Source organism: Pteropus vampyrus, unplaced genomic scaffold, assembly GCF_000151845.1.
Source record: "Pteropus vampyrus isolate Shadow unplaced genomic scaffold, Pvam_2.0 Scaffold573, whole genome shotgun sequence".
In the NCBI taxonomy this organism is placed as follows: Eukaryota; Metazoa; Chordata; class Mammalia; order Chiroptera; family Pteropodidae; genus Pteropus; species Pteropus vampyrus.
The window spans coordinates 412,554-428,253 of NW_011889354.1; the positions used below are offsets into that span (position 1 = coordinate 412,554).

The window sequence follows — 15,700 nt, forward strand, 5'->3', positions numbered from 1 at the left end:
TGCTCCAAGAAATATGAATATTCCTGAGAAAATAAGGGCAACACAATTTAAGCCATCCCAAGAATAAACATTATTTTCTTCAGAATATGTGTGTGTGCACATATATGTATGTATATGTGTGTTTGTGTGTGTATAAATAGTAAATATAAACAATGGAACTATTATACAGTTAACAATGTTGGGGTTAGAGGCACCAAACCTCCACACAGTTGAAAATCCACATATATCTTTTGACTTCTCTAAAGCTCAACTACAGTCATCCCTCGGTCTGTGGGAGATTGGTTCCAAGACCCCCATGGATACCTGAATCCATAGATGCTCAAGTTCCTTGTATACAATGATGTAGAACAATGTATACAGTTAGCCCGCCATATCTTCAAATTCCCTGCAGTGATCAAAAGTAGTTTTTGATCAGTAGCTGGTTGACTCTACAGATGTGAAGCCTATAGGTATGGAAGGCCAACTGTATTTATTGAAAAAATTACACATGTAAGTGGACCTGTGCATTTCAAACCCATGTTGTTCAAGGGTCAACTGTAGTTATTTGAACGTTAAATTCTTTTTGAAGAATTATACATAAAGCTTTTCATAACTATTCTAAGGAGTTATATTTTATTTAAATAAGTAAAACTATGAAACTAAGGTGTTATTTTATTTAAATAAGTAAAACTAATGTGAAAAAGTAAGTGTAATAAGAAAAAACAATGTGAGTAAATCAACAGCAAAAGGGACAGAATAGGTAATACAGTCTATTTCATTTTGAAATCCCTTCATTTTTCTTCAAATAGATAATGATGTCAAAATGCCTATTCAAAATCTCACAATAAAATAAAATAACTTTTTTTCCTCAAAAACATCCTTGGATAGAAAACTTTTCATATGAGTATCATAATTATGTAATTCAAAATAAGCATTATATGTTCAAATACAAAGAGTTTATTATGCCATTTGTTTCCTTGTGGCCCTCTTTAACTTCTATTTATAGGACACAATTCATCATAAGAGGCCTTCTTTATATCTAGTATTCATTTGGTTTTAGTTTAGCTTATTAGACAGTTTCAAGGGGAAAATGTGCCTGTAATCAGATCTTCCCCCAAGATTTACCAGAAGGAGAATACGCACAGGCAACAGTTTTTGAGGCATTAAAAGTAGCAGCCTCAGGATGGATAAACACAGACTATGAATGTTCACACTACATATTGTGAAGCGTTAATTGAAGAATGTTTATTTGGCACAAGAGCCACTCCTTTTTTGTACATTCCATAAGATGGTGGTGTCATGTTTACATGGCTATGCCACCTTGCAGCAGTGCATTCTTCAAAACAATTTTTAAATGCTTTTTAAATTACCTTTCTTCCAATACTGGATTCATATACTTAATTTAATCTATGTTTTGGAACCTAAGATTTAAACAATGTGTTATCTTATATATTAGATGCCTTTTACGAGGTTGAAAGATCTCATACGTAACTGATGTCACTGCAAAAGGTTGCCATGCATGTACATGTGTGGGTCAACTGCCTGAGGAAAATAAGTATGGTAAATCTGACATTTTCTTAAGTGCGATACTCACTTTTTCTTAGTTTGCAAGAAACATAATGTTTGAAATCCTCCTTTTATTCAACTGAACAAGAAAATTAGCAGAGATTAATCTATGCCAAATATGGAGTTAAGAGATGCATATAAATATAGAGAAGATAATTTTTTTCCCTAGGAAAAAATATTAGTGAACAACATTGAAAAAAGTATAATAATTTAAGGAAGACTTTCTGATTTTCATGTGTGGTGTTGTGGTGTTAATAGCCAGTAAGAAAAAATGGTAAGGTTTGATTAAGTGGTCTCAGAATAAACCCCTTAGAGTCTGGAAAATAAGAGAAACCAGAAAAATATGGGGTCATATTAATTTTAATAATTCAAAATTAAGCTTTATTTTTTAGTATATATTAAACTTGATTTATCAGATATGGAATGAAAGCTATTGGGTTCAAAAAATTTTTCTTTTAATTGACTGTTTTTCAATAGGGATCCATAATTTTCCATTTCTTAAATAGCAAAGTTAGTTTTTACAGTTTCTAAGGGAGAATACAGGGCATGGTAGGTGCATTTAAAAATTTTTAAATCTGAATTCTCTCCTTACAGCTTTTGTTAAAAAAAGAAAACTAATAAATCTATTTTTTTGAGAAATTATATTAGAATATCATAAAGTTATAAACTCATAGTTTTAACATGGGCAAAAAACTCAGAATCATCTCAATGACTTAGAAACATGTTCATCTGTATGCTCTAAAAGAATTTTTAACTAAAAATTTCACTAAGAACACAAAACAATGACTAAGTGGGATCCATACTCAAATTAAGGGCAAACGCTCTTATTGGATGGAAGTTACTAAGATTTTTAAAATATACATCTTATGAATTTAGGTTAGATAGTGTTTGGCCCATAATCTGACAGTGCAGGATGCAGTTCACTACTCAATGGAACCCTTTCTTGACTAATTCTATTTAATATTTTATGCATTTCTCAATAGGCATAGCTTTAGGATGAAGTACTTATTATTTAAAAATCTGTATTCACATTTTAATTTTCAATTTCAAGCACATACAATGACTTTTGAAGTTTAAATTACAGTACTTAGAACACTTAAATATGGCTATCATTCTTTTTACTCCTCAATTTATGTCTTCTGTCTATATTATTTTTCAAAAAGCCATCATGCTACACACACACACACACACACACAGGTATTTGAAGGTAGAAAATTAAGTAAAAATGGCAAAACAAGATTGTAGGTATGAGTATAAGGAATAAGTGCTGCCTAGAGTGGCATAAAGGGGGCATATTAGATTAACAATCCACATTGGTTTCAACACCAAAATGTTATTCAGAATTTTGCAGATATATTCTCTCCTAATTCTTGATGCCTTTCAACAAACCAACAGAAGTAGATAAATTTTCAATGGAAGGCTTGTACTATAACTTATTATATTTTCTGTAGATAATTAGGAAAGGCAAGATACTTGAGTTAATTTATTCTACTTAATGATAAAAATCACAAATGCCAAGAGTTTGAAATGTATGCACGAGTATACAAACACACACACACACACACACACACACACACACACACACACACACACACACACAATTATGTAACTTTAGTATTAGGAAAACACCATGCAAGTAAAACCCAAGGACATACTTTTTCTGCCTGGCAGAATGACATTAAAAAATACAGCTATTTTGGGTGAAGTTTATTTCTAGATTTTGGTCTTGTTAATACAACCTGTTTTAGTAACCATTTCTCATATAAAGTGTGGCCTGGAATGTATTGCCTTAAAAATTTGAGTTAACTAGAATCAGTAAAAAAATTCACGTCCAGTAGAAAATAACATGACAAGAAATGATAAAAGCCATTTATGTTAAAATGTTTTATAAATATTTGCATAAATGATTGGTCTTAAAAGCAAGACCAAAATATGTCCAGGGTTTGTTCTGAGGCAAACTTCTATCCCTCCTACATTAATCATTTAAAAAAGAGAGGGATTATTAAAAACAGAATTATGACCTTAAGTTAACATATGATCATAATGAAAAGTAAACATTAAATTAGGTTTCCTCTAGAACATGAAGCCTAAAAGATGGAGATGGTTTTCAAAAAAAGATTGAAGCTTGATGCCTCTCCGGTGAAAAAATAATCAAATATATTTTATGACAGGTATTAATACATGAGGACAATGTAAAAAGAAGCATGATTTACAGCGAAATCATACAAAACAGGTAATTACTAGACCTCACTATAATTATCTTGCCTTATTATAGTAACATTTTTTGTTATATGGGGTTTGTTTTTAGCTTTTAAAATCTTGCTAAAGTTTGTGACTTTACTAAGAAAAACATGGATGACATTGATAGTAAAGAAATTGAGAGCAAGTCATCTACATACATATCAAGTTATAGTGTCCCTTGATGGGTAGCCATAGTTATCTACATAGCAGTAAAAACTACTGACATGGTACAGTTAGCCCACACTGCTGATTTATACTTTCTGGTTATCAAGGGTAGAATGAGTTTCTTGATATCCTTGATTTTTATGTAGCAATCAGATGGTCTGGGCTTTTTGGGTGGGGCTTTTTGTCTACTGATGCCATTCACATTACCTAAGCATAGGTGCGATAGCCTTAATCTACAGTTAAACACCTCTTCCTCTATTCTTGGAAAAAAATATTTTTTATTATTTTTAAATTTTATTAAATGTACTGGGTTGACATTTAAAATATTATATAGGTTTCAAGTGTTCGATTCTATAATACATCATCTGTATATTGCATTGTGTGTTCACCACCCAAAGTCAAGTCTCCTTCCGTCACCATATACTTGACTCCCTTTACCCTCTTCTATTTCCCCAGCCCCGCTTCCCCTCTGGTAACCACTAAACTGTTGTCTGTGTCTCTGAGTTTTGTTTTGTTTGTTCATTTTCAGTTTTATATCTCACATATGAGTGAAATCATACAGTACTTGAGTTGTTCTGACTTATTTCACTTAGCTGATATTCTCGAGATCCATCCATATTGTCACAAATGGCAGTATTTCATTTTTTCTTATGGCTGGGTATTACTCTATTGTATATATGTACTGGGAAAATATGAGCATTCAGTTGAGGGTGGTCAGATGGGAATTTAACCAAAGAGTTATAAAGAGTGCTAAGAAGGAAAAAAAAAACAACACTAACAAATTCTATGTGGGCTACTGTGTTTATCTCTGCAGACCTTTTAACTTCTGTAACCGGAAAATTTTGGGCTCACAGCTTACCCCTTTTCTCCTGATTACGAGGGAAGGGTTACCAGCGTGGAGCAACTTGACAATTCCAGAAAAAGCATCTCTTCCCTCCCCCCCGCCCCCACCCATTAATTTTTGCACAATGTGGTTTGAGGTGGATAACCACTGGGCTGATCCAAGTCGCCAGCGGGGGAAGTGTTCCTCTCCTGGAATGTGTTTAGTGTGCATTCTTCAGATGCTTGAAAGGGGTGACTGCCCTCTTACTGGCTTCTACCCATTTTCACTGGTTTGGCTGCTTCAGTGGGAAGCAGGTATTACTTTTATTTCTTATTGTGTGAGTAATATTTTCATGACATATTGCTGACAAAATGAGTTATGTAAATACATATTATTTAAGCATAATGTCCGGAAAGGAGTCTTAAATTTGGAGTCTTGAAACCTGCTCAGCCAACCAGCTTTATCATCTAGGACAAATTGTGACACCCTTTTGGGTAATTTCTTTTTTTAAAATATTTTTTTTTTCAGTTACCATTGACATAATATTATATTAGTTTCAGGTATACAGCATGTGATCAGACATTTATATAACTTATGAAGTGATCACCCCGTAAGTCTAGTACCCACCTAGCACCATACACAGTTAATACAATATTATTGACTATATTACCTATGGTGTACTTTACATCCCCGTGACTGTTTTTATAACTGGCAATTTGTACAGGAATGACTTTTAAACACTCCGTGGGTTCCTTAGCTCTTAATCACTGATTACTGACTGCTCTTAGGCTTCTGAAATTAGCTTTCAAAGCAGAGCTTCATTTTATCCACATTTGACATAGTTCTTTTTAATTTTTGCTTTGTTTATCCTATTTTTAAATTGAAGAATGAAGTTCTTTGTTGAGAGAATAATTTCATCTTGGTCGAAGTCCGTCAATTATGAGCTCTTGCCTGGCACTGGAAAAGCAGATAAATAAGGCAAAGCCCCTTTCCTCAAGGAACTTCGTTCAAGAAACTGGTATGTTTGTAGCTTGTTCTTCGTAAGCTTTTCATTTTGAATGGCTTGATGATTAGTGAGTAATGCAAATAGACTCGTTCCATTTATGGGCATTTTACCTATTTTTCATTCAATCAGTAAAATATTTTAATTGCTATTATTAAATACCACTGTTTTCTATGGTTACTTTCTTTTCTCTGAAGAATAATTTAAAAACTAAGAAAAGTGAAATAAATCTTTTAATCTAGTCAACTAGTTTTTATTTAAAAGATTTTTAAAAATAGCAGATGCACTTCTGATCAAAACTCAGGCACACAGCTGCTTTCTAGAGCTGTCTTGTGAGTTCCTGACTCACCCTAAGTCAACTTCATGCCATATTGCACTCCCACCCTAGTTCTTCCACTCACCTAATCCTATTAATGTGCTTATGATTATTCTCTGTTGAGAATTACTTTAGGATTCTGTTATATAAATGATAATGATAATGATTTTTTTTAAGCAAGCCATTTAAAATGATCATATTAGGCTTTATACAGACTTTTATTTGATATTCGAATTAATGTATAATATGAACAATAATGAAAACTAATTAGTTTAGGAATAGTATTGCAATATTTAAACTTTCATTCATTTGTATAGGCCTTTGCCCAACTTTTCTGAATTAGAATGGTTATATATTAAACATTCAAACATAAAAAGGTATTAAAAGAATATCGAAAATAAAAAAAATAGAGCAAATAAATATGCACAGTTTTTATTCCTTCTGTGGAAATCCCACTGCACAAGAGTCCATTGTTCCATCAAAGCCCTTATCACATTGTATTATAATTACTGTTTATAGTCTATTTCTCTGACTAGGCAGAGAGCTTTAGTAGATCTTAACCTATTTATCTTAGATCCCCAGCTCTGACATAATGTCTGGCATATAGAGGATGTTCAGCATAAAACTGTTGAATGAAAAAATAAGTGAGGAAAGAAAATGGGTTTGATGTCCTCGCTCTGCCACTTGTGGTGCATGGCCTGTTACTTCTCAACCTGTGGAAGTCTCACCTTTCCTTTCTATAATGTCGATGAAATAAGGAGTTGTAACGAGCCTCAAAAGTCATCCTGTGTATGTAAGTGATAAAGAATTGCATAAGGCTTAGTTAACTTTACTATCCCTTCCCTTAGTCAAAGCTAATCACTTAATATGTGTGAAACATTGGGCTAAGTAATGGGACATCCAGGTCCTTTCTTCATGGAATTGAGAGTCTCGTGGGAGAAAATGCCAGGTAAATGGGCAACCGCATTAACATCTGCTAATCATATCGTGACAAAGGTTGGGTAAAGTACAGGATACTAAGTAACACATTGGAGAGTATTTACCACAGTCCCGAGGAGTCTGGGGAAGATTCTTAGACACTATGATATCTAGGACTGATGTATATCAGGTAAATATTTCAGGCAATGAAGGAGGAGATGAAAAGACTAGGAGGGAGGACTGAGTGCACGTGGAAGGGGGCTTCAAATATCCTCAGGTCCTAGCCTGTTCCAAAAATCATGTGGCAAGGCTTTTGTAATCTTCTTTTATGGTTCATCTGTTTCAGAAAAATGTCTAAGTTAAATTATTTTTTTCTTCCATCCTGTAGGAAGTTTTCGCTTTGGAACTACATTTCCCAAACTCTCCTAACTCATATGACCTTATTTATCACTTTTGTGATTTAGCATGTTCTACCGAAGATATAGCAGAATCTTATTTTTGCGATGCAAAAGAAACTTGTTAATGCTGCTGAATATGTTGCACATTACTGAATTAGTTTTAAAAATCTGAAAGCATCTTATCACTGCCTAGTTCTACCTTTCATTAATTACTGGTATTATGCAGCTTCCTTAAGGTAAAAAGAATATTAGTCACGGAAATATTTATATTGATAAAATTAGTGATTTAATGAAGGTTTGCCACATTATATTGCTGTTTGTGATTAAGTACTACATATTGGGTGTTGTGTCTGCATCATATTTTGTATGTTTCATGTAAATACCATAAGCGTATGAAGTATACACTGTATTGACAAGTAAAGATATTAAACCATGTACTAAGGTCAGTTGTCTTTAGACAATGACTTCTTTAAAGGAGTAGTGAAAAGAACATGGGCAAATCAGTAAATCTAGGCTTGATCCTTCACATAGCCTTGAACTAGCTCTATGGGTTCAAGCGGTCACTTAACTTTTCTTTAACAAATGTTTTGTTTATCCTTCTCATTTAAACTTTAAACAACATGGAACCGGTGTTTGCAAGAGCTTTCAGTGGAGATTAATTATAAAATAAATACTCAAAGTTTATTTACTTATGAGTAAATCCTAGCAGTTAAAAAAAGCCTCCTACAATATTATCACCTTCTATTTCAGTAAATGAATCCTAGACTAAGAATCAAATACCCTGAGCACTATTTAAAATATAAATATATGTTTTACTGAGTCACTGTTCACATTGTCGTTATCTTCAGATATCGATGCTTGAAATGGACCATAGCAACATCAATAGAGGAAGACAATTTTAAAATAACTTTAACAGATCCAGATTTCCAACGTATCAAATAAAAATAAGATGGAAAGAATTAGAATGGTATTATGAGATCCTTAGGTATTTTTCTCGAAAGGTTGATTTTAAAACGTGTTCAAAGAACAATTTCATGGGTTGAAAGGAAGACACAAGCCATAGAATACTTCCCATAACATTCACACCATAAATGAAAGAGTTTGCTTTACTTATTTTGACCTCTCAAGAATTATAGACACTATTCTCTCTCTCTCAAAATTGAAAGCATACAGTAAAAAATCAGGTGCCTTCCTGGTTCCTACAAGAATTGAATTGCTATGACCTTAGAGGATGAACATGGCTTTCAAACCATATATTTATTACACAAGTCATTATTTTTCAATCCCAAATTTCCTAATGATAAGATGCAGTCTATTTTAATCAGATTGGCTTCCCTTATGTTTCTTAAGTACAAGAGATGCCCATCTGGGCCTGCAGATAATGATGCCATGAGATGGCAGTCTAAGTTTTAGGCCACAAGCAAGGCATTCTTCTACTAAAAATAAGCGGCCATTTAAATACTACCATATCTTGTTTTGCAAATCTATCCTCACGCAATAAATAATCGTTTTGGGTGCAAAAGTTAGTCATAAAATTCTCCATTAGTGGTTGGTAATGGACCATAATATTTCATATTTGTAAAAAGTGCATTTGGAAAATGAAATGCTAGAAGGACTGGCCATATAAGAAATATTAATATTTATAAGAGATAACCTCATAGGGCCAGATTTCCTTTTTACTGACAACTGCCTGCATAGAATATTTTCCGTTTTCTTGAGCAGAAAGAGCTTTGCAATTCTATCACTTATCTATATTAAGCTATATTAATACTCTGCTTTGTTGTGTCCTAGCTGCTTTAATAGAAAAATGGGAGTGATTAATAATTGTTAGTTTTACAATAGATGTGATAAAATAAATCAGAAAGCAGTTTTGGAATGTTAAATGTATTACAGGCAAACAGTATGAACCTATGTCTAAATCAAATCTGACTGCTCACAGCAAATTTCCATCCTTCATTATTAACACACAACCCTAAAGGGATGAATTTCAAGCAAGAATCAAGAGAGAATCTGGCACCTGTAATTGTACTTTCAACATAAGGTTATATACATTCCCAATGTGATACCGATAATACTAGAGGAAATGTGTTCAGTTTCCACTGTAGTCAACGAACTGATAAAGTTGCTTCTGAAAATAGAATGAATGGATATCACCTAATTATACACAAAGAAATGAATTCTGAACCCCTTTATTTCCTGTTTTATTTACATAAAGAACGATCATATTTTCAATGATCAACTCAGATTGGATGAAACTGTTCCTTTGAATTTTTACAAAGTAATTAATAATCATGATGATTAGGAGTTAATATTTATTAAGCACTCACTATGAGCCAAGCACTGTTCTGCTACATCTGTTATTTCGTTCACCCTTTTCTATAACCTTTGAGGTTACACTGCTTTACATATGAAGCATCTGAGGCACAGAGAAGATAAAGAGTTTGTTTAAGGCCATACATTTAACAAATGATTCCCAACTCTACAAACCGACAATGAAACATATTCTATATCTGTTTGTTGATTTCTCTCTCCCTGAGCAGGGAAATGAAAAACTCATTGAAGGTTATTGCTTAGTTCAAGTGCTAATTACTAAACACAGAGTGTGCATCCTTAAACCACAGTCTGAACTAGCCAGCTGTTAATTTTCAAGAACTGAAGGGGCCTTTAGCATGGACATTCAATGGGTCTATAGCCCATGGCTGTTCTTGGAATTTTGCTAGAACTTAGATGGAAGAATATTAGGTTTCTCTAACTGGTGTAGAATAACTGCTGCAGATATCGAACAGCTCCAAAGAGACAAAATTGTGCATGCAGTATAGGAACCCCAGAATGGGGAAAAGGAAATCTGAATTCAAACCAAACCTTAGTTTCCTTATCTGTAAAACATAGAACCTAATAAACTTTGCTGCTCCTCCTTGGGTTATTATGGAGTAGAAACGAGGTAACAAGCATGAAAGTAGTCTGTACACAGCCAAGACCAACACAAAACAGACATTATTATGAAGTCAAAGCTGAAATATTTAGTTGTTAGATAAAAGAAAGGGTCGTTTGATGTCATGGGTAGTAGATCCACATGTCCCGATCAACTTTACCTGGAGAGAATAATACAGCTGTGGCAACAGTTTCCCCTGGGCCTGCCTCTAGGAGTACGCAGCATTATGACTCCAAAGCCAGGAAAGTGACTGCATTACAGAACCATAAGAGTGCCTGGACCTTATAAAGATCAGCTTTATATGGGCCACTCCAGGATGATCAAAAGCTTTCAAGGAGATTTTCAGTAAGTGAAACTGTAGAATAAGATAAAGTTTAGATGAAAGGAAATATAATATAGCACTACCTTAGAATTACTAAGTCTGGCCAGAAGTGGTTTCATGACAATCACTTATTCCAGAAATATCCACCATTGTGGTTCCACCCTGGGCCAATCGTTATGAATACTAAGCCAACCAGATAGATGTAGTTTTCTAGTTTTTGAAAATTCACAGACAACTAGGGAGGCGGATATTATACAATTAATCACAAAAAGTATATTATTAATAAGTTTCAACTTCAGTTTTCTTAGTTATTAAATAAGGACATTGGTTGGAGTAAATGATTGCAACATTCCTCTTGCTCATTACCAGATTGATTTTTTAAAAGTGACAGTCTGAAGAATAAAAAAGGATAAAAATATCAATTAAGAAATAAGAGAGTAGAATTGCCAGAATAAGCAACTTAAACATTATTAATTACATATTAATGTGAATATTGGGGATAAGCAAATCTTGAAGAATGAATGCAATTTTGCCAGCCATAAAAGTAATCGGAAAACTTTTTGGACAAAAGGAACTAATTAATCAAAGACTTTTGTGTTCATCTTTATCATACCACAATAGTTTCCACTTATTGCCTCTCATGTGTCAAGCAATTTATAACATAATTTTAATTATGTTATCTCATTTAATCTTATAGAAGCTCTATCCTGTATTATTGTCCTAGTTCTAGATAGAACAAAGAAGGCTTATAGTGACAGCCAGTAAATGATACAGCCACATTTGTGTTCTGGCTGCCTCATTCCAAAACCTGTGCTCATGCACCTTACCATCTTACATTACACAACACTTTCATGAGCTACCTTTGGGCATGGAGCCCCAGTCTGACCATAATTAGTGGTGTATGAATTTGAGCAAGAAAGAGATGGGTGCAGAACACGGAGGGGGTGCCTGACACAAGTTTATGTTAGTCCACTGAAAACAGATTGTAAGTTCTTTAATGTCTTACAGAGGAATTTAAACTTTATTGTGTAAATAAGATAATACAACTTTGGCAAAATACACACTACTTTTTGAGTAGGGACTTATAGAGAAGGGAAAGAGCTTCAGGAGGGAAAAGAAAGCCAGAGGCTTAAATGAAGGTCAATATGAAATATTGTAAAACTGAGTAAAAATCTAACTTAGAAATATTAGACATTTTAAAAACATCTAATTACTTTAAAATATCCCATAGTTTACTTTAAAATATCCAAAGAAACCATATATTACCTATATTACTTTCAAATGTGTCATTAAACAGCTGGAAAATAATAACAACTTTAGACACTACCATTTACTCATGCATTATTCATTTGAAAATACTTATTCAGTTACAACTACATGCTAATTAATGAGTCAAACTCTATATGAGAAAATGTATATGATCACCAAACATTTATGTCTGACAAAGAACTATATCAAGGAACAGAAAGGTTAAATAAAATTGTCAGCATTAAAGAGCAAGGTAGGCAGAGATCTAGGAATGACCAGAATTCTTATCCCCCACCAAAGCCAGGTCTTCTAATAAATTCTATTAATAAATTCTAATAAGTTGTCAGTGAAACTGGGGGAAGAAACAAGCATTTTCTGAAAGTCCACTATAAGCAATTCAGGTAGGTAATTTAAGTTCTCACTTAGTTCCCTCCAAAATACCATTCTGTGGCCATAAGATCCCACATGACAGAAGAAGAACTTAACTCTGAAAAGATCGATTTAATAAAGAGATCAAGTTTCTAGCTTTGACTTGTGACTATGTGACTTTAAAAACAATCTCCTTATCTTTATGTGCTTATTTTCTTCTGTATAAAATAAAGGAAAGGGGGCCAAATTGGTAGGATTAATTGCCTCATAAAATGAAAAGATTCATTGCGTGTGAACACGTGGACAAACGTGTGTGCCTAATGTAACTTGATGGGTGACACTTAGAAAGTCTTCAGGTCCGTTATTCTCTGCCCAAAGCTGTAAGACTAGAAAGAAGCTTGGGGTTGATGAGTGTCAGGAGAAGATCCAGCTGGGAAGTTTGGCTCTGGTAGGGGTGTGAGCAAAACTGGAAAGGATAGAAGGCGTTGAGCTGGGAGCAGTCAGGATGGGAAGGAACGAAAAGATCAGAGTGTGAGAAAGGAAAAAATTGCAACATGTGCCAATACGATGAGGGGTTGCCACTGACCTCTAGGTGCCATGAGAAATATTCAGGCCAGTCTAGGGCAAAAACAGACACAGTATACGTTACGTATATAAGATTTATGTTGTGATGGAAACTGATGATGTTTCAAAGCTAACAAAGATTCTAAAGTTACTGATAGCAACAAAGCATGTGAAAAGCAATCAATGTGTTATTTACGTTAACTCAGAAGTAAAATTGTTTTGACCAAAATGTTCATTTTCTGAAAAATTTTTCTTCCGGAACTCTCAAAAAAAAAAAAATCTGTTTTAACTAATGCAAAGACAGCTTAAAATATCACAGAATACACTAGGTAATGTGGCTTATATGTTATAACAAATTTTTAATCCCTTGAATTTTATGCTGACATTATCAACAGCTTCAATTTATTAGACGTCATTTGCTAAACAACTTTGTTTAATCATGTAAAGTAATATAGCCTAATAGTTATTTTACATGATCCTAACATTTAGGAAAAAGTATATATTCAATTTTCTATTATTTTAATATAAAAATTTATATTAATTTTGTGTGCTTTCCCCAGATATTTCATGAATAAATCTTATTCTGTTTTCTTTATTAGTTTCTATTCTCTTATTTAATGTGAGCGGAGCAAATATGGAGAAATGGGATAAGACACTCCATTACGGAAAATGCTGCTGGAAGAGATGCCAAATAAAAATATAGGTTGTGAAGTTAAATCTGAATTTCAGATAAACAATGAAAGTAACAGACATAGAGATCCTAAAATTTATTCATTGTCTATCTAAAATTTAAATTGAACTGTGCATCTCATGTTTTTTATTTGTTAAATCTGGCAGCACTATATCTAAAGCCAATGCTTTGTAATGAAACTGAGCAAAGAAGGTCTACCTTCCCTCTACTCAGCATCTCTTCATCAATTTGAAAAGACCTACTGTGAAAGCCACAGCACTTTCATAGTCATCAGTAAAATCATCATCAGTTTAAAATGGGCAAAACAAGGTCACTATCCGAACTCCTAAAATCTCTGACACCACCATAAAGAGAATAACAGGTGCTTCAGGCCAAGTTGGTAAAGAAAGATGTTATTTCCGGAAGAGTATTTAAGCCCAAATCCAAGACCCAGGGAGGAGGTGTGTCCTTTCTGTAGATTTGGGGGCCAGGGTCAGAGCAGGGGTTAAAGGGCATCAGGCCCTGGATGCGTTATACTATTCAACTCTGGATGTCTATGTTGATTCCTTCCTGCCAGTTATCTTGTTCTGGGAAACCACCCAACACCCTGACATAGTACTCTACCTAGCTTGAAAAGAGGGGAAAAGAACAATGTTCAAAACATCACAAACTTTTAAACTCAGTTCAAAAATCTCCTATATGTTATCTAAAATGAAAATTGGTTACAATAAAATTATTGAATATGCTCTACTGCATGACAAACTGATTTAGTTTCTACAGATAAAAAAAAAAATTAACTTAGTTTTAAACGTTGAGACCCACCCAATTTTCTGTAAGAAATGTTTAATGTCAATCAATCTTATCGCACAGGCATGGTGTCCATGCCCTAGCTCATAATGAAATAATGAGCTTTTAAGAAAAGAAACCTGTTAGGAAGAAATTATAGGACTGACCTAGCTTCCAATGGCAACACATGACAAAGATTGGCCAACAATTAATATATTAATTATACTGTAGCTAATGCCTTCCAGTTTCATATGAACAAAAATCTACATTTCTGTAGCTGCTCTTAACTGATTTAATTAATTCAATAATTCATTCATTTATCTATTAAATATAATGTTTTTAGTTCTGGCACTTGGCTAGATCTAAAAAAAGATCTCGTGTGTAGTAATGGAAGCAGTTAGGCAACAGGAATAGTGAGATCAAAGAGAAGGGGAGACGGGGTAAAAGAGAAAGACAGAGAGAGACGGAGAGACAGACAGAGATAAGGAGAGGCATTGAGAAATTGAGAGAGACATCTACTCTCTGAGAATGAATAGTTTAAAAATACTCTGTTAATTCTTCCCTAGAAATCTGTTTATAAAATTCCCTATAAGTTTAAATGGTTCATTTTGTTTGTGGAAATGCTGTTTTTTTTCCTTTTTATTTTACATTTTATATTTTTATTTTCTCAAGAGTCTAAAGAAGTTCAATAGGAAGAAATTGTTGCCCCTTTTTACAGATGGCAAAACTAAGCCACTTAACTGCAATTCATCACTTCACCTCATTTGTATATAGACAGTGATGACAAACTGCTTGTTTTCAAAGTTGATTAGTACAAAATTGATCAATAAGATTGATACAAAAAGGAAAAGACTCCGACTTCAGATATGTGAAGAGGGACTATAATTTCAGAAGAAAAGGTGAGAATTCTTGTCTACTACGATCTAACAATGAGAATATTAAAATGTGAAAATAGCAAATCTAGGCTGCAAAGCTATGATGTTCAGGAATCACAGGGAGGTCTCAAAGAAGATAACCTGCCCCCAGGGTTTCCAGTGGCTGGCTCTGCCTGTGAAAATTCCATATCGCCCAGGGCATTAAATAAGTAAACAATACACTGCACCATTTAATATGCGTAATGATGGTCATAATAATTAGATATATTTTTTTCAACTCCAATTATCTACTAAGCACTATGCTTGCTAAATACCATATAATCTTTTAATCCTCACAAACATAATACTGGTGTTATGATGTTCACTTTACAGATGAAAATCAAAAAGCACTGATGAAAAGATCAGCTTTTGTAGTAATGGTTGATGCAGACTTGTTATAAATTCAGGTGTGCCTGACTCCAGGCCGAAGTTCAATCTCTGTATTACTGGGGAATAAGGAATAGTCAATAATTGTGCACTTTAGTT

At 33.7% G+C, this 15,700-nt stretch overlaps 1 long non-coding RNA gene across 12 annotated transcripts in view; it reads right to left on the reverse strand.

Moving 5' to 3' along the window:
- Nucleotides 1–15,700, reverse strand: part of LOC105308427 — a 294,626-nt gene that overhangs the window by 169,579 nt on the left and 109,347 nt on the right. Inside the window, exon 4 of one of the 12 annotated variants that reach the window (XR_002778021.1) lies at nt 12,867–12,898. The exons of the other annotated variants lie outside the window; for them this stretch is intronic. This is a non-coding gene — a long non-coding RNA (uncharacterized LOC105308427). The remainder of the gene's footprint in view (nt 1–12,866; nt 12,899–15,700) is intronic. 12 annotated transcript variants of the gene reach the window in all.